Raw genomic sequence first — 18,933 nt, 5'->3', positions numbered from 1 at the left:
CTCTGAATTGAAACGTGTTTAGTGTGCACAGAGAGGTATGAGAGAATTTTCAAGTTAAAAATAAGAAAGAGGGTTATTCTGTCCAGGGCTGGAAGATTCTTCCCATTTTATTTTAACTCCAAAGTTGCAAGCAGCCGTACCTCTACATCTTTCCCTTTACCCCACACTGGGTGTAGGTGGTTAATGATCACTACAGTTGTGGGTCTGGGGAGTTTCTGAGTGTGACACTCTGTGTCCAGTTCCGCAGTTGAGCACCTGGGTTTGTATAGCCACAGCATTGTCCAAGGGAAGATGGTTAACCCAGCACATGATGGGCAGTGGACCCGTCTACGAGGAGGTGCCCTCCAGCTCCCAAGGAAAAATAAAGACCCAAGACCTTGAATGAGAATCCACTACTGTCATAAGAGTGTTTGGGGACTAGAGGATTCTGTCAAGTCATTTCAAATTAAGCGGACACGAGGGCTTATTTGACCCACGAGTGTGTTTGTGTTCTGTGTATCAGAAGTGGGAAACCAGTCCTCCCACAATTGCCGTCACCATCACGTCAACACCTTCACTCAAGTGATGCGGAGCTCGATCTGCGAGAGGGCCCACATTTCGTGGGTTTAGAGGAGATCTGTGGGGTTCAAAAAGAATCCAGCTTGAGGGGAATCTTTTTGTCAGAAAGCAAGGGGTTTTTTGGGCAAGTTAATAATAACAAACAGCTGTCTTACCCTGTTTGCTGTGGAAGCCTGTGAAAATAGCGTTTTGTTTGGTTATTGACGTTGGCTTTGACAGTTGAGAAGGCCCCATATTCTAGATCTCTGTTGAGAGGTGTGTGTAGGATGGGTAGACCCTGCCAGGAGAGTGCTGGCCCTGAGGATTTTTGGCTTCTCAGTTTGCCTCAGATGGGATTCCCGCAGACTTGAGTGAGAAAGACAGTTTCTCACTTGGATAAACAGAAGTTATCCCTGCCCCTTTGATTTCTTCCTTTAAGTATGGTGTCTGCTTCAAGGTAGGAAGGCAGGGGCTCCAAGTGGCTTGGGGGCTACTGCTCCAGATCCGTCTGTATTTTTATTGACTGGCTCTTCCCTGATTCTGGACTCTTGGTTCCATGTGCACCTATCTCTGATCCTGCCTTGACTTTTGAACTTTCTGTTTGTCCAGCTTTTGAGTCCAAGCCTTCTCCATGACCTGTGGGGACTTGAACCCTGGCTCTTCCCACGTGGTCTGCCTCAGGGAGCACTTGAGGCCTAATTATGGACCCTTCAAACCCGACCCTCCCCTCAACCTGTCCTCACAGCCACCTAGGGGGCAAGGGGTGCAGTCCTTCTCTGTGTTTTTATCTCCACAGAGGTAGTGGGCAGGATGTTTCTCTACCACCTGCTCACCCCTATGCATCTGATACCTCCTCAACCCTGCTTTACCTCACAGTGCTGAAAGCAGTGGCCAGAAAACCAAGATGAGCTCCTCAAAACGCTGCCAGGAAGTGGTAGGAACAATATTTCCTGGAGGATTGAGTTGTTCTTAGAGGTGATACCTTCTGTATCTTGGAAATGACACCACAGTCTTTATAGTCTTCCAAACTAGAGACCAGAGAGTCCTCTTAGGGGCCTCCTCATTAAACCCTGACATCCTGCCGGTGACCCAGTCTTATTTATATATACCCTGTGACTTTTCTGCTCTCTGGCCCATTTTCCATTTCCACCCCTACCACTCAGTCAGGCTTAGGTCATCATTGTATATTGTCTCAATTGATGCAACAGATTCCTAAGTGGTCTCCCTGTGTCAAGCCTCACTGAATCCAATCCCACCCCTACATCTAGAAAAAAAAAAAAAAAAAGACCAGAGTGAAATTTTCCACAATGCAAGTTGCATCCAGTCACTTGACCTGTTTAAACCTTCCAATTGCCCGTCTTCTCCCAAAATACATTTCATAGACCAAGTTAAAGGGCCTGGTTTAGAACCCAAGGCTCTCTGTGGTGGGCCTTGTCTCTCCAGTGTCTTCTCTTGTATCTCTTGGTCCTCCCCAGCTCCTTAACTATGTCAGGCTATTTCATTCTCCATGCCTTTGTCCAAACTGTTCTCTCTGCCTGAACTCCTCCTCCCCACGTTTTTGTTTGATCTTGATTGTTGCGTTGAGGGAAGTCTTATTAGCATCCACACTCTCTGGGTGAACAGGCAGAGACTAAAAGAGGCTGGTTGGACAGATCCAGGGCTACACAGCTCATGAGAGGCCAGCTGGGTCTGAATTCCATTTTCACTGTCACTTTTGCATTAAGGAACTTGATTATGGACTTTGATTTGCCATCTTGTGCCTCACTAACCAGTCAATTGCACTTGGCCTATGGTCACGAGGTCCTTCTGACCCTGACTTTCCAGGTAGCCTTCATATCAATTGGTCTTGACTTCAGCTCAGCCTTTCTCAGGCTGGGGATTGCTTCTGGTCTTTTCTAGTCCTTGATGCATCTGCCAATGTGCTTGGGCACATAGGGCTCAAGAAGGGGACCTTTCCTCTTGCTGCTCCTAGTCCTGCTGTGCACCAAACCAACCATTTGGGAATCTACACCCCAATCCCATTATCTGGCTCAGGTCATCACTGTATACACATCCTTCTAACCCATCGCATGCCACACTGACACTTCTCATGCTAAATGGTCACAGGCTCACATACTCACACGACCTTGTCACACACTCTCCTCATGCACACACACACACACCATTGTCATGCTTACACATACTCCCTGATTCGTTTACTTTCTGGTCACAAATTGGCCCATGGGAGAAAATGATCCTATAGCATGTTATAAGGCCAGCCTTGGTGATGGAGGTGTCCAGAATAAGCCTGGTGGACTCTTTTCTTTATGGCCAATTATTCCAAACCCATTGCCATTGAGTTGATTCTGACTCATAGTGACACTATAGGGCAGAGTAGAGCTACTCTGTAGGGTTTCCAAGGAGCAGCTGGTAGATTCAAACTGCTGACCTTTTGGTTAGCAGCCAAGCTCTTAACCACTGTACCACCAGGGCTCTGGCCAATGCTTAGCAACTGCCAAATATGTCTCAAGACAATTAAGTAGTTTTCTTAGTAGACTGATGACCTTATGTCCAGAACATCCCTTTCTTTTGGGTGAAAGAGAAAATGAGAGAAAGAAGGAGAAGAATCAGGAAACAGGAACAAGGATGAAGGGCCATATTTCGGGTATGTTGAAAGCAGCCCTTTTGATTCTCTTGGGCGGAACAGATGTTGCTAACACTTAAGGAGTTTAATATATAGACAAATGCTGCCACATCCCTTCTTGCTTCCTCTGATTAAATCAAAAGCATTTAATTTCCTTTTCTCTATTAAATATTATAATTTATGGACACATATAGTTTAACAAATGTGACTGTTGAAAAGCAGGAGAAGGAAAAAGTAAAGCTAATGATTTTATAATAGTGGGGTATGTAAGGAGCCTTCATGTTGGCATATGAATTTATCTCCACCAAATAAGTTAGTTGATATGAAAATATAATATGTGTGTGTGTGTGTATGTATGTATGTATGTGTATGTATTTGGCCATGTGCAGGTATTATTCTGGAAAAAAAAAGAAAGAAAGGTCCTAAAGTGTGGGGAGGTTACAGAAAATGTTACTGGTGAACACTCTGGGATGTGTAAGAATTTTGGCAGTCACTATATTAATCGTTTATCACTTTTCTTGAGGGTTTTCCCTCCGAGTCCTGATTTGATCTGTGATGCTCTGTAACTGGCCGTGGGCATAGCGCATGGTTAGTGAGCCAGTCCTTTCTCCCCTGTTTTTTCCTTCCCCTGCTTTGTAGAGCCTGGAAGTTGGAATGGGTTAGCTTCTCATCAGAGCAAGTGGAGGATGCCAAAAACCAGGTGAATGAGGCGAGCTGAAAACCTGGCTGGAAAGGCTATGGAGCCAAGTGAAGAGACCAAAGGGCAGTCAACCACAGATGGGGGCTGGAAGTCAGGGCATGGAGCCAGGCATCTGGGTTGGAGCTACGTGAGCAAGAGTTTTCAAGAAGTCATGAGCACACAGGCTGGACAAGGCTATTGTGGTGGGCTGTGGGAACTTTAGGAGTCTTGATGGTGTAGTGGTTAAGCGCTGGTCGGCTAACTGAAAGGTCAGTGGTTCAAACCCACCAACCGTTCCATGGGAGAAAGATGTGGCAGTCTGCTTCTGTAAAGATTACAGCCTTGGAAACCCTGTGGGGCAGTTCTACTCTGTCCTATAGGGTCACCATGAGTTGGAATCAACTCAAAGATGAGTTTTTAATGGTGGGGACATTGTTAAAGCGTAAGGAGGGAACAGAGAAGAGTGGTAAGTGGGTTTCGTGCAGCAGCCTCACTGCCAAATTGCTGTCTACACTACGGCAGAGGACTTGAGCCAAAGAACAGGGACCCTAGTGATCACAGGGGAATTCCAGTCCCCAAAAGTAGGCACAGAGGGGAAGCTGTGAGGTAAGAGATGGTGTTCAGTATCTGGAATATTTTCCGGCTGTTCATTAACTTCTCTGGGGAAAGATGAATATTAACCTCTTGTCCTCTTTAATTGGCTTACAGGCTGAATTGCTCATCTGAAGCAAATATGGCGGGAAGTGGCACATCTGAGGGAGGGATTCTGACAGGTGGATTTTCCCAAATAAGCACCACACTTAGAAACTTCAATTAACTTCTAATGGACTTGAGTGGTATTTATAAAAGTATCTTTTAGAAGGCAAAGTGTTGAAGAAATTGTAAGGGATTCCAGTGTTGGAATTCTGGACCCTATAGCAGCATTTCCTCCTGTGTGACAACCAGCACAACCAAGGACTCTGTCACTCTGATCTCAGGCACTGGGCCTCAGGGAGGACGGCTCATGACTCATACTCTTTTGTGTTTTTCTCTGCTTTTCATAGTATTAACCTCCTGTTTTTCCCTCTTGGAAAACTTGGTGGTGTAGTGGTTACGAGCCATGGCTGCTATCCAAAACGTTGCCAGTTCGAACCCACCAGGTGCTCCTTGGAAACCCGATGGGCCAGTTCTACTCTGTCCTATAGGGTTGCTGTGAGTCGGAATCAACTCAGCTGCAACAGGTTTAATTTTTGGTTTGGTCTTTCCAAAGAAAGCACATTTCTCAGAGAGAAGAAACAAAACACTGATCTGCTATTTACCTGATTTAAAAATTATTTATGGGAAACCTGGATATGCATATGGTCATGGATAATTTGGATAAAGAAAAACATTTATTTTATTAGGTGATGGGCATGGGGGCAATTTTGGTCTGGGATTCTTATTTTAATCTCATGTTGTTTTGTCAACAAAATATTATGAAAAATAACAACTATATATTTGTGTTGTATTTTTTCAAGGGTTTTCATGGAATGCGGAAATGTTTTTTATTACCTAGAGCTATAGAGCAAGGAGAAAGTCCTCATTTCACCTTGGACCAAATGATATATTTGAAAAGTTTACAAGGAGAACAAGCCATCCGAAAATGGCTTCGTGTTTTTGGTTGGTGGACCCACTTTCAGCCGATCTCTTCAACCTCATTTCCAGGGCTGCAGTTTCCTTCAGAAAATGTCAGCCTTTAGCAGTGAACTAAAATGGCTTCCCAATCCCAAGTGACACTTCTGAGCTCTTGGCAGCTGAAGTGTTCTCTTGTGAGGATGATTAAGTTAATGGACGCATTTCGGGAACATCTGCATGACTCTTCCGCCACTGAAGGGAAGCCCGGCTCAGTGAAGGAGCTCTCCCTTGCTCCTTTGCTAAGGACCCAACTAGCGAATGCGCTGATCAGAATAACACCAGCACCAGGGACGTATATGGAGCTGACAGGAAATAGAAGCATTCTTCATGTGCTCCCCATGGACACATTATGGTGGATGGTATGAATCTGCTTTTAAAATCATATCCGCATCCTTAGTTATTGAAAAGGAAGAGAAGATTTATTATCTCCTCCAAATATGTGGCCGTGGGAATTTGGGGTCAAGTATATGATGACCTGGGGAAAAGCTTAAGAGATGATGGGTCACCTGGGATGGGGAGGCAGGGAGGGTGGGTAGTGGGCAGTGAGGAGAAAAGGGAGAAATAAATTGGGGTTGAAACTTCCACCCAGGTCAGCTGAGATTCAAGCCCCTCTTGTCACATGGAGAAGAGGCTCTCTCATTTTTAAGGTTGCCCATAAATCAGGAATTACCCATGGATTATAACCACCACTGGAATTGTTGGGGGCAAACACTTCTTTACTGGAGGATTAATAGGTAAGAGGGCAATATGGAATGCACGTATGGGGGGGGGCACAGTTTGGGGCCTAATAGCCTATGGTTTACTCCCACGAGGACATTTAATCTACTCTTAAACTGAGGGTAACCACAACTGGTTCAAAAATGAAAAAAAGATGTTAAAAAACCAAGGTGCTAAATAAAGATTTTAACCCTACCCAATAGAATGACAGACATAGAATATCAAACACAGTACCTGATCCAGACTGGATGGCCGCTGGGCGCTGTCTCTGTTGCTCTTCACACCTCTCCTCCCCAGTGCATCTCTGGAAAAATTCTCAGTATGGAAATCAGTGTGGTATAAGCTCAGATAGACTACAGCTCTGCAGCCTGATAAACCTGGATTTGAATTTTGCTTCTACCTGATTGTGTCTGTGGGGCTTTGGGCAAGAGGCCTAACCTCCATGCCTTGGTTTCAGAATCTGTGTTGCAGCTGACCATCTTTCTCCCATGGGATTGTGATAAGGATGAATTGAGAAGAAGTGTGTAAAGCAGCATGCAGTTCCCTGCTAAGTCATTGCCGCTTTTTCCTATTTGGCTTCTTGTTTCCATTGCCCCAGTTTTAGACTTTGTATGTACAGGTGTACAGTGGTGGTGGTGGTGGTGGTGGAGGTGATGGTTGTGGTGGAGGTGGCAGAGGTGATGGTATGGGTGGTGGTAGAAGTGGAAGAGGTGGAAGTGAGGGTGGAGGTAGGTGGTGGAGGTGGCGGTGGATATGGAGGAGGTGGAGGTGGAGGTGGTGGAGGTGGCGGTGGAGGCAGTAGAGGTGGTGGCGTTGGCAGTGGAGGTGGAGGTAGTGGCAGCGGAGGTGGCGATAGAGGTGGGGGTGCAGGTGGTGGTGGAGGTGGAGGTAGCAGTTGAGGTGGTGGTGGAGAAGGTGGTGGAGGTGGCGGTGGTGGTGGCAGTGATGGTGGTGGTGGTGGGTGAGTACACCTTGAATCTGCCTGCCTCACATTTCTACAGGCAGCCCTGCAGAGGTGCTGTGGCTACCTGGGGTGGGGAATGGTAGTACAGAACAGATATTTGGGCTTGTGAGAAACTTTCCATTTACCCAGGAGAGGAATATGATACTCTAAATAAAACAAAACAAAACAAAACCTATTGCTGTTGAGTCTAATCCGACTCATAGTGACCCTATAGGACAGAGTAGAACTGCCCCCAGGGTTTCCAAGGATCGGCTGGTAGATTTGAACTGCTGACATTTTGGTTGGCAGATGAGCTCTTAACCACTACACCACCAGGGATCCAATGCTCTAAATAGCTGGGGTAATGTTAGTAGCCCATGTGAGAGTACCCCCTCTCTTTACTATCAAAGAAATAAATGTCCCTCATCAATCAAAAATGCACTTCTGTCAGTCGGCTCCAACTCCTAGCGACCCTACAGGACAGAGTAGAACTGTCCAATAGTGTTTCCAAGGAGCGCCTGGTGGATTTGAACTGGCCACCTTTTGGTTAGCAGCTGTAGCACTTAACCACTACGCCACCGGGGTTTCCAAATGTTCCTCATAGGAATTTTGAAAAACACAGAGGAAAACAAAAGCACTCGCATTCCCACCATCCCAAGATAGTGCTCATTTTTGTGGTATATGTGGTGTGTGTTTCTTTGTGTCTGTGTCTCTCACTATCTATAGGTGTGTGTGTGTGTGCATTTTAAAATGGGATTATACTGAACATTTACTCTGTTAGCTTGTCTTTTTCATTTAAAGAGCTTTCATGTACATTATTTCATGTTATTAAATATTCTTCTAAGAATTGGTAGGTAGAGGTTGCTAAGAGGAGGGTCAGCCTACCTGGGTATGTTAACTGTGTAAACTTAGGCAAGATAATTAACCTCTCTGCAACTCAGTTTTGTCATCTATACAACTGGGAATAAAAATATTACCTTAACCAGGGACATTTTATCCTCCCAGGGATGTTTAGCAAAGTCTGGAGACATCTTTGGTTCCTAAACTGGGGTGTGTGTATGTGTGTGTGTGTGTGTGCGCTCTAGTGGCATCTAGTGGGTAGAGGCCAGAAACTAAATACCAAACTTATTGCTGTCAAGTTGATTCTGACTCATAGCAACTCTTTAGGACAGAGTAGAGCTGTCCCATAGGGTTTACAAGGCTGTAATCTTTACAGAAGCAGACTGCCACATCTTTTTCCGGTGGAACGGCAGGTGGGCTTGAGCTGCTGACCTTGTGGTTAGTAGCTGAGCACTTTAACCACTGCATTACCATGGCTCCTGGTAGAGGCCAGGCATGCAGCTAAACATTCTACAACACAGAGGGCAGCTCCCCACAACCAAGAATTATACATCCCAAAATGTCAATAGTGCGAGGTTGAAAAACCCTGCCTCGTAGGGTTGTGTGAGGCTTAAATGAGTTGAAACAGGAAAGCACTAGAACAGTGTCTGGCACATGGTTAATTAGCTCTTGCTATTTTTTATTATTCTAAAACATCATTTTTAATGGCTACAGATCATACTGTCATTTATATATATATTATTTACCAACTTCCTATTGTTGGAAGTCTCGATTATTTCCAATTTTTCCCTATTATAAATTTGAGTGGAATCGTTAATCTGGACCATTGTTTATAGATATTGAAAACTGGGAGGGAGACATTGATGTGGTGGTTTTCAAAGAGGAGATGAATATTAGATTCATTTACAGAGGTTTTTCAAAATCTATACCCCTGCTAACCAAAGTGTCGGCAGTTGGAGTCTACCAGCAGGTTCTTAGAAACCGTATGGGACCGTTCTACTCTGTCCTATAGGTTTGATATGAGTTGGAATCAACTCGACGGCAGCAGGTTTGGTTTGGTTTAATGCTGTGAAAGGAGCCCTGGTGGCACAGTATTTAAGCACTTAGCTGCTAACTGAAAGATCGGTGGTTCGAACCCACCAGCCACTCCATGGGAGAAAGATGTGGCAGTCTGATTCCATAAAGCTTACAGCCTTGGAAACCCTATGGGGTGGTTCTACTCTATCCTATAAGGTCGCTATGAATCAGAATCAACTCGAAGGCAGTGGGTTTTTGGAATGTTGTGAAAGAGCTGTGGAATGAAGACAAGAAAATCACAGATGCTATCTTCCCTCCACTTCTTACTACTGTTTAGGCTTGGGGACTGATAATAATAATAATAAGTATGGCTTCTTGAGCACTTACTGTGAGCCTGGCAAGGGTGTATCTTATTTCATCCCCACCAAATTCCATGTGATAGGTACTGTAGGATTCTCCCTCTTTTACACCCAAGGAAGCAGAGCTTAGAGAGTAAGTAGATCACTCCAAGGCATGCAGCTAGTAAGGATTAGAAGTAGGATTTAAAGAATCCTGCTTCTAGCCAAGATGAAGTAACAGAACTGGATTTTCCCTCCCAGCTGAAACAACTAAAACATGGCCAAAATATATGAAACAATGGTTTGCAAGATACTGGAAATTAGGCGATGAAGGACAGTGATTCCTGAGAGATGGGAGATAAATGGCGTGAGCCTCACAACTGCCCCAGGTTTCTCCCTTGAAGGAGTTTCCAGCCATGGTGTAGGGAGAGGGGAGCCAGGCAGAGCCTGATAGACTCTTTGGGTTGAGGAGAAGGAGACCAAAGTAGCTAGAGTTTGTAGAACATAGAGAATTCTGGAGCTCCATAGAAGGCTACCCTTGAGTATCCTGCTGAATATTGAGCACCTGCATGTGAGGAAACTTCCCTAGACTGGGGAGAGAACCACCCACAGGCTTAAAGATAGCAGTGCCCAGTGCTCACACAGGGCCAGGCATAGTGCCTGAGAATATACTGCACATGAGGACAACAGCACAAAGGTCAAGTATATTCCCTCAGCCAGACTGGAAAACCCCAAGATTCACAGGACATTTGGTAGAGTAGACAGAGGCTCTTGCTTCAGCAATGGGGAATAATTAGCTGTTGACTGAGAACTGCTCTCACCTAACAAATCTTAAAAGCAAGACACAAAAGGATCAGACAGTTTCCAAGTAACTTAACTGCATCCCAGAACAAAGCTTAAGAATAGTTATAGGATTGTAAAAATATTGTGCACTAAACAAGTGAAAATTTGCAATGTGTGGCATCAAACAAAAATTACCAGGCATACAAAAAAGCAGGAAAATATGACCAGTAATGAGGGAAAAAGTCAATTAATCAAAATTGACAAAGAATTGATAAAGTCATTGGAATTATTGTTCAAGGGCATTAAAATATTTATAATAACTGCTGACCTTTTGGTTAAAAGCCGTAACTTTTTTTTTTTTTTTTTATTGTGCTTTAGGTGAAAGTTTACAAATCAAGTCAGTCTCTCATACAAAAAGCCATACACACCCCACTGTGCACTCCCGGCTGCTCTCCCCTTAATGAAACAGCATGTTCCTCCTCTCCATCGCATATTCCCTGTGTCCATTCAACCAGCTCCTGTCCCCCTCTTCCTTCTCATCTTGCCACCAGACAGGAGTCACCCACATAGTCTCATGTGTCTACCTGAGCCACGAAGTTCACTCCTCACCAGCATCGTTGTCACTTATAGTCCAGGCCAATCCCTGTCTGTAGTGTTGGTTTTGGGAATGGTTCCAATTTTGGGCTATCAAAGGGTCCAGGGACCATGACTGCCAGTGTCCCTCCAGTCTCAGACCATTAAGCCTGGTCTTTTTACAAGAATTTAAGATCTGCATCCCACTGTTCTCCTGCTCCATCAGGGATTCTCTGTTGTGTTCCCTGTCAGGGCAGTGATCGGTGGTAGCCAGGCACCATCTAGTTCTTTGGGTCTCAGGCTGATGGAGTCTCTGGTTTATGTGGCCCTTTCTGTCTCTTGGGCTTATATTTACCTTGTGTCTTTGGTGTTCCTCATTCTCCTTTGCTCCAGGTGGGTTGAGACCAATCGATGCAGCTTCGATGGCCGTTTGGTAGTGTTTAAGACCCCAGACACCTCTCACCAAAGTGGAATGCAGTCTGTTTTCTTAATACATTTTGTTATGCCAGTTGACCTAGATGTCCCCTGAAACCATGGTCCCCAGACCCCTGTCCCTGCTACTTTGGCCTTGGAAGCTTTTGGTTGTATTGGGGAAATTTCTTTGCTTTTGGTTTAGTCCAGTTGTACTGACTATCCCTGTGTTATGTGGTACCCTTCCCTTCACCTAAAAAAATTTTTGTCTGCTATCTAGTTAGTGAATATCCCTCTCCCTCCCTCCCCACCCTCATAACCATCAAAGAATACTTTCTTCTGTGTTTAAGCTTTACCTGGAGTTCTTATAATAGTGGTCTCATACAATATTTGTCCTTTTGCAATTGACTAATTTCACTTAGCATGATGCCTTCCAGATTCCTCCATGTTATGTGATGTTTCACAGATTCACCATTGTTATTAATCATTGGTAGTGAATATACCATCATCGTGTGAATATACCATAAGTTATTTAACCATTCATCCATTGATGGTTGCTTCCAACTTTCAGCTATTGTAAACAGTGCTGCGATGAACATGGATGTGCATGTATCTGTTCTTGTGAAGACAGCCTTAACTCTTAACCACTGTGCCACCTGGGCTCCATAATGTTGTTGTTGTGAGGTGCTGTCAAGTCAGTTCTCATAGTGACCCCATGCATAACAGAACAAAACACTGCGTGGTCCTGCGCCACCCTCGCAATTGTTGGTATGCTTGAGCCCATTGTTGGAGCCACTGTCAATCCATCTCATTGAGGGTCTTCCTCTTTTTTGATGACCCTCGATTTTACCAAGCATGATGTCCTTCTCCAGGGACTGATCCCTGCTGATAACATGTCTAAAGTATCTAAGACGTAGTCTCACCATCGTTGCTTCTAAGGAGCATTCTGGTTGTACTTTTTCCAAGACAGATTTGTTCATTCTTTTGACAATCCATGGTATATTCAATATTCTTCACCAACATCACAATTCAAGGCATCAATTCTTCTCTGGTCTTCCTTATTCAATGTCCAGCTTTCACATGCATATGAGGTGATTGAAAACACCATGGCTTGGGTCAGGCACACCTTAGTCCTCAAGGTGACATCTTTGCTTGTCAACACTTTAAAGAGGTCTTTTGCAGCAGATTTGCAACGCGTCTTTTGATTTCTTGACTCCTGCTTCCTGGGTGTTGATTGTGGATTCAATTAAAAGGAGATCCTTCACAACCTCAATCTTTTCTCCGTTTGTCATGATGTTGCTTATTGGTCCAGTCGTGAGAATTTTTGTTTTCTTTATGTTGAGGCACAATCCATACTGAAGGCCGTGGTCTTTGATCTTCATCAGTAAGTGCTTCAAGCTCTCTTCACTTTCAGCAAGCAAGTTTGTGTCATCTGCATAACGCAAGTTGTTAATAGTGAGTCTTCCTCCAATCCAGATGCCTCATTCTTCTTCACATAGTCCAGCTTCTCGGATTATTTGCTCAGCATACAGATTTAATAGGTATGGTAAAAGTATACAACCCTGACAAACGCCTTTCCTGACTACAAACCATTCGGTATCCCCCTGTTCTGTTTGAACAACCGCCTCTTGATCCATGTACAGATTCCTCATGAGCACAATTAAGTGTTCTGGAATCCCCATTCTCCGAAATGTTATCCATAATTTGTTATGATCCACACAGTCAAATGCCTTAGCATAGTCAATAAAACACAGGTAAACATCTTTGTGGTATTCTCTGCTTTCAGCCAAGATTCATCTGGCATCAGCAATGATATCCCTGGTTCCATGTCCTCTTATAAATCCAGCTTGAATTTCTGGCAGTTCCCTGTTGGTATACTGCCTGTAACCGCTTTTGAATGATCTTGAGCAAAATTTTGCTTGCATGAGATATTAATGATATTGTTCGATAATTTCCTCAATTAGGTGGATCACCATTCTTGAGAATAGGCATAAATATGGATCTCTTCCAGTCAGTTGGCCAGGTAGCTTTCTTTCAAATTTCTTGGCATAGATGGGTGAGCACCTCCAGCGCTGCATCCATTTGTTGAAACATCTCAATTGGTATTCGATCAATTCCCGGAGCCTTCTTTTTTGCCAATGCCTTCAGTGCAGCTTGGACTTCTTCCTTCAGTACCATCTGTTCCTGAGCATGGTACCTCCTGAAATGGTTGAATATCGACCAATTCTTTTTGGTATAGTGACTCTGTGTATTCCTTCCATCTTCTTTTCATGCTTCCTGTGTTGTTTAATATTTTCCCTGTAGAATCCTTTAGTATTGCAACTTGAGGCATGAATTTTTTCTTTAGTTCTTTCTGTTTGAGAAATGCTGAGCGTGTTCTTCCCTTTTGGTTTTCTATCTCCAGGTCATTGCACACGTCATCATAATACTTTGTCTTCTCGAGCTGCCCTTTGAAATCCTCTGTTCAGCTCTTTTACCTCATCATTTTTTCCTTTTGCTTTAGCTGCTTAACATTCGAAAGCAAGTTTCAGAGTCTCTTTTGACATCCACTTAGGTCTTTTCTTTCTTTCCTGTCTTTTTAATGACCTCTTGTTTTCTCCATGTGTGATATCCTTGATGTCATTCCACAATTCGTCTGGTCTTTGGTCATTAGTTTTCAAGGCATCAAATCTATTCTTGAGATGGTCTGTAAATTCAGGTGGGATATACTCAAGGTTGTACTTTGGCTCCGGTGGACTTGTTCTAATTTTCTTCAATTTCAACTTGAACTTGCATATGAATAATTGTTGGTCTATCCATATTCGGTCCCTGGCCTTGTTCTGACTGATGATATTGAGCTTTTCCAGAACGTCTTTCCGTTGATATAGTCAATTTGATTCCTGTGTGTTCCATCTGGTGAGGTCCATGTGTATAGTCCCCGTTTATGTTGATGAAATAAGGCATTTGCAAAGAAGAAGTCATTGGTCTCGCAAAATTCAATCATGCGATCTGTGGCATTGTTCCTATCCCCAAGGCCATATTTTCCAACTACTGATTCTTCTTCTTTGCCCCCAACTTTCGAATTCCAATCACTGGTAATTATCAGTGAATTCTGATTGCATGTTCGATCAATTCCAGACTGCAGAAGTTGGTAAAAATCTTCAATTTCTTCATCTTTGGTTTTACTGGTTGGTGCATAAATTTGAATAATATTGTATTAACCGGTCTTCCTAGTAGGCATATGGACGTTATCCTATCACTGACAGCATTGTACTTCAGGACAGATCTTGAAATGTTCTTTTTGATGACGAACGCAAAGCCATTCCTACTATGCCAGGAAGTTGTATTTCCCAGCATAGTAGACCACGTGATTGTCTGATTCAAAATGAACAATACCGGAGGCGGAGCCAAGATGGCGGACTAGGCAGACGCTACCTCGGATCCCTCTTACAACAAAGACACGGAAAAACAAGTGAATCGATCACATACATAACAATCTACGAACCCTGAACAACAAACACAGATTTAGAGACGGAGAACGAACTAATACGGGGAAGCAGCGATTGTTTCCAGAGCCTGGAGCCAGCATACCAGTCAGGTACGGCACAAGCACAGAGACCTGCTCCACCCCCCTGAACTAACCCCGGGAGGGGGACTAGCCGGTTCCACGGGCGGCGTGGGACGCAGCCGTTAGGAGAAGTCCCCGGGAGGCAGTGACTGATCTTGGAGCAGAAAGAGCAGCACCCGAGCCAGGGAACCGTCCCACAGGGATTTGGACTGCACGCAGGTACGCCATAAACACGGAGAGTTGCTCCACCCCCTGAACTAACCCCGGGAAGGTGACCATCCGGGTCGCGCGGGCGGCGTGGGACGCAGCCGGTAGGAGAAGTCCCCGGGAGGCAGCGACTGGTATTGAAGCGGGGAGAACAGCGTTCCAGCCGGGACACTCGGTCGCGGCACAAGCACGGGGAGCTACTCCACCCATCTGTACTAACCCCGGGAGGGGGCCCACCTGGTTCACGGGGGCGGCACGGCCACGCGGCTGGAGGGACGAGAAGTCCCCGGGAGGCAGCGACTGATTTTGGAGTCGAGAGTGCACCGTCCCAGTAGGGGAGCCTTGACGCTGGGCGTGGGGCTGGAAGCGGAGGATCTGACCGTGACTCCAGCGGGCCAGACCCCCCGGGGGCAATCTCCACACAGACAGCACACATAGGCGACGTGCCCGCGGGAATCTCAGATATAATAGTCTTTCCAAGCAAGACAAGCAACTCTGGCTATATTCTGAGGTGCTACTCTCCTATCTCTCTGTTCCCTCCCCCACCCTCCCCAGGCGGCTTCATTAACATCTGAATAGCCTGAGCCAGAGGGAGAACTCTGATAGGGATCTGACTGCAGTTTTTTTTTTAGCGGATTTTCTGGAAAAACTAGTTTCCCAGTGATGGCTCGGAGACAACAATCCATATCAAACCACTTAAAGAAGCAGACCGTGACAGCTTCTCCAACTCCCCAAACAAAAGAATCAAAATCTTTCCCAAATGAAGATACAATTTTGGAATTATCAGATACAGAATATAAAAAACTAATTTACAGAATGCTTAATGATATCACAAATGAAATTAGGATATCTGCAGAAAAAGCCAAGGAACACACTGATAAAACTGTTGAAGAACTCAAAAAGATTATTCAAGAACATACTGGAAAAATTAATAAGTTGCAAGAATCCATAGAGAGACAACATGTAGAAATCCAAAAGATTAACAATAAAATAACAGAATTAGACAACACACTAGGAAGTCAGAGGAGCAGACTCGAGCAATTAGAATGCAGACTGGGACATCTGGAGGACCAGGGAATCAACACCAACATAGCTGAAAAAAAATCAGATAAAAGAATTAAAAAAAATGAAGAAACCCTAAGAATTATGTGGGACTCTATCAAGAAGGATAACCTGCGGGTGATTGGAGTCCCAGAACAGGGAGGGGGGACAGAAAACACAGAGAAAATAGTTGAAGAACTTCTGACAGAAAACTTCCCTGACATCATGAAAGACGAAAGGATATCTATCCAAGATGCTCATCGAACCCCATTTAAGATTGATCCAAAAAGAAAAACACCAAGACATATTATCATCAAACTCACCAAAACCAAAGATAAACAGAAAATTTTAAAAGCAGCCAGGGAGAAAAGAAAGGTTTCCTTCAAGGGAGAATCAATAAGAATATGTTCTGACTACTCAGCAGAAACCATGCAGGCAAGAAGGGAATGGGACGACATATACAGAACACTGAAGGAGAAGAACTGCCAACCAAGGATCATATATCCAGCAAAACTCTCTCTGAAATATGAAGGCGAAATTAAGATATTTACAGACAAACACAAGTTTAGAGAATTTGCAAAAACCAAACCAAAGCTACAAGAAATACTAAAGGATATTGTTTGGTCAGAGAACCAATAATATCAGATATCAGCACAACACAAGGTCACAAAACAGAACGTCCTGATATCAACTCAAATAGGGAAATCACAAAAACAAACAAATTAAGATTAATTAAAAAAAAATACACATAACAGGGAATCATGGAAGTCAATAGGTAAAAGATCACAATAATCAAAAAGAGGGACTAAATACAGGAGGCATTGAACTGCCATATGGAGAGTGATACAAGGCGATATAGAACAATACAAGTTAGGTTTTTACTTAGAAAAATAGGGGTATATAATGAGGTAACCACAAAAAGGTATAACAACTCTATAACTCAAGACAAAAACCAAGAAAAACGTAACGACTCAACTAACATAAAGTCAAACACTATGAAAGTGAGGATCTCACAATTTACTAAGAAAAACGCCTCAGCACAAAAAAGTATGTGGAAAAATGAAATTGTCAACAACACACATAAAAAGGCATCAAAATGACAGCACTAAAAACTTATTTATCTATAATTACCCTGAATGTAAATGGACTAAATGCACCAATAAAGAGACAGAGAGTCACAGACTGGATAAAGAAACACGATCCATCTATATGCTGCCTACAAGAGACACACCTTAGACTTAGAGACACAAACAAACTAAAACTCAAAGGATGGAAAAAAGTATATCAAGCAAACAATAAGCAAAAAAGAAGAGGAGTAGCAATATTAATTTCTGACAAAATAGACTTTAGACTTAAATCCACCACAAAGGATAAAGAAGGACACTATATAATGATAAAAGGGACAATTGATCAGGAAGACATAACCATATTAAATATTTACGCACCCAATGACAGGGCTGCAAGATATATAAATCAAATTTTAACAGAACTGAAAAGCGAGATAGATACCTCCACAATTATAGTAGGAGACTTCAACACACCCCTTTCGGAGAAGGACAGGACATCCAGTAAGAAGCTCAACAGAGACACGGAAGATCTAATTACAACAATCAACCAACTTGACCTCATTGACTTATACAGAACTCTCCACCCAACTGCTGCAAAATATACTTTTTTTTCTAGCGCACATGGAACATTCTCTAGAATAGACCACATATTAGGTCATAAAACAAACCTTTGCAGAGTCCAAAACATCGAAATATTACAAAGCATCTTCTCAGACCACAAGGCAATAAAACTAGAGATCAATAACAGAAGAACGAGGGAAAAGAAATCAAATACTTGGAAAATGAACAATACCCTCCTGAAAAAAGACTGGGTTATAGAAGACATCAAGGAGGGAATAAGGAAATTCATAGACAGCAACGAGAATGAAAATACTTCCTATCAAAACCTCTGGGACACAGCAAAAGCAGTGCTCAGAGGTCAATTTATATCAATAAATGCACACATACAAAAAGAAGAAAGAGCCAAAATCAGAGAACTGTCCCTACAACTTGAACAAATAGAAAGTGAGCAACAAAAGAATCCATCAGGCACCAGAAGAAAACAAATAATAAAAATTAGAGCTGAACTAAATGAATTAGAGAACAGAAAAACAATTGAAAGAATTAACAAAGCCAAAAGCTGGTTCTTTGAAAAAATTAACAAAATTGATAAACCATTGGCTAGACTGACTAAAGAAATACAGGAAAGGAAACAAATAACCCGAATAAGAAATGAGAAGGACCACATCACAACAGAACCAAATGAAATTAAAAGAATCATTTCAGATTATTATGAAAAATTGTACTCTAACAAATTTGAAAACCTAGAAGAAATGGATGAATTCCTTGAAAAACACTACCTACCTAAACTAACACATTCAGAAGCGGAACAACTAAATAGACCCATAACAAAAAAAGAGATTGAAACGGTAATCAAAAAACTCCCAACAAAAAAAAGTCCTGGCCCGGACGGCTTCACTGCAGAGTTCTACCAAATTTTCAGAGAAGAGTTAACACCACTACTACTAAAGGTATTCCAAAGCATAGAAAATGACGGAATACTACCCAACTCATTCTATGAAGCCACCATCTCCCTGATACCAAAACCAGGTAAAGACATTACAAAAAAAGAAAATTATAGACCTATATCCCTCATGAACATTGATGCAAAAATCCTCAACAAAATTCTAGCCAATAGAATCCAACAACACATCAAAAAAATAATTCACCCTGATCAAGTGGGATTTATACCAGGTATGCAAGGCTGGTTTAATATCAGAAAAACCATTAATGTAATCCATCACATAAATAAAACAAAAGACAAAAACCACATGATCTTATCAATTGATGCAGAAAAGGCATTTGACAAAGTCCAACACCCATTTATGATAAAAACTCTTACCAAAATAGGAATTGAAGGAAAATTCCTCAACATAATAAAGGGCATCTATGCAAAGCCAACAGCCAATATCACTCT

General features: G+C 43.1%; 1 long non-coding RNA gene across 16 annotated transcripts in view; it reads left to right on the top strand.

The window, feature by feature from the left end:
* LOC126086473 (uncharacterized) overlaps window positions 1-18,933 on the top strand; it is a 136,006-nt gene that overhangs the window by 95,616 nt on the left and 21,457 nt on the right. For 12 of the 16 annotated variants that reach the window (XR_007519534.1, XR_007519529.1, XR_007519525.1 and 9 more), the window contains one exon: window positions 5,336-5,851. The exons of 1 other annotated variant lie outside the window; for it this stretch is intronic. This is a non-coding gene — a long non-coding RNA (uncharacterized LOC126086473). Of the gene's footprint in view, window positions 1-3,799; window positions 3,861-5,335; window positions 5,852-6,081; window positions 6,227-18,933 lie in introns of all 16 variants that reach the window. 3 more of the 16 variants (XR_007519532.1, XR_007519526.1, XR_007519527.1) reach the window with 2 other exon arrangements.

The sequence above is a fragment of the Elephas maximus genome, chromosome 12 (genome assembly GCF_024166365.1).
Source record: "Elephas maximus indicus isolate mEleMax1 chromosome 12, mEleMax1 primary haplotype, whole genome shotgun sequence".
Lineage (NCBI taxonomy): Eukaryota > Metazoa > Chordata > Mammalia > Proboscidea > Elephantidae > Elephas > Elephas maximus.
The sequence above is the reverse complement of the archived record's forward strand: the minus strand, read 5'-3'. Positions and strand labels throughout refer to the sequence as shown.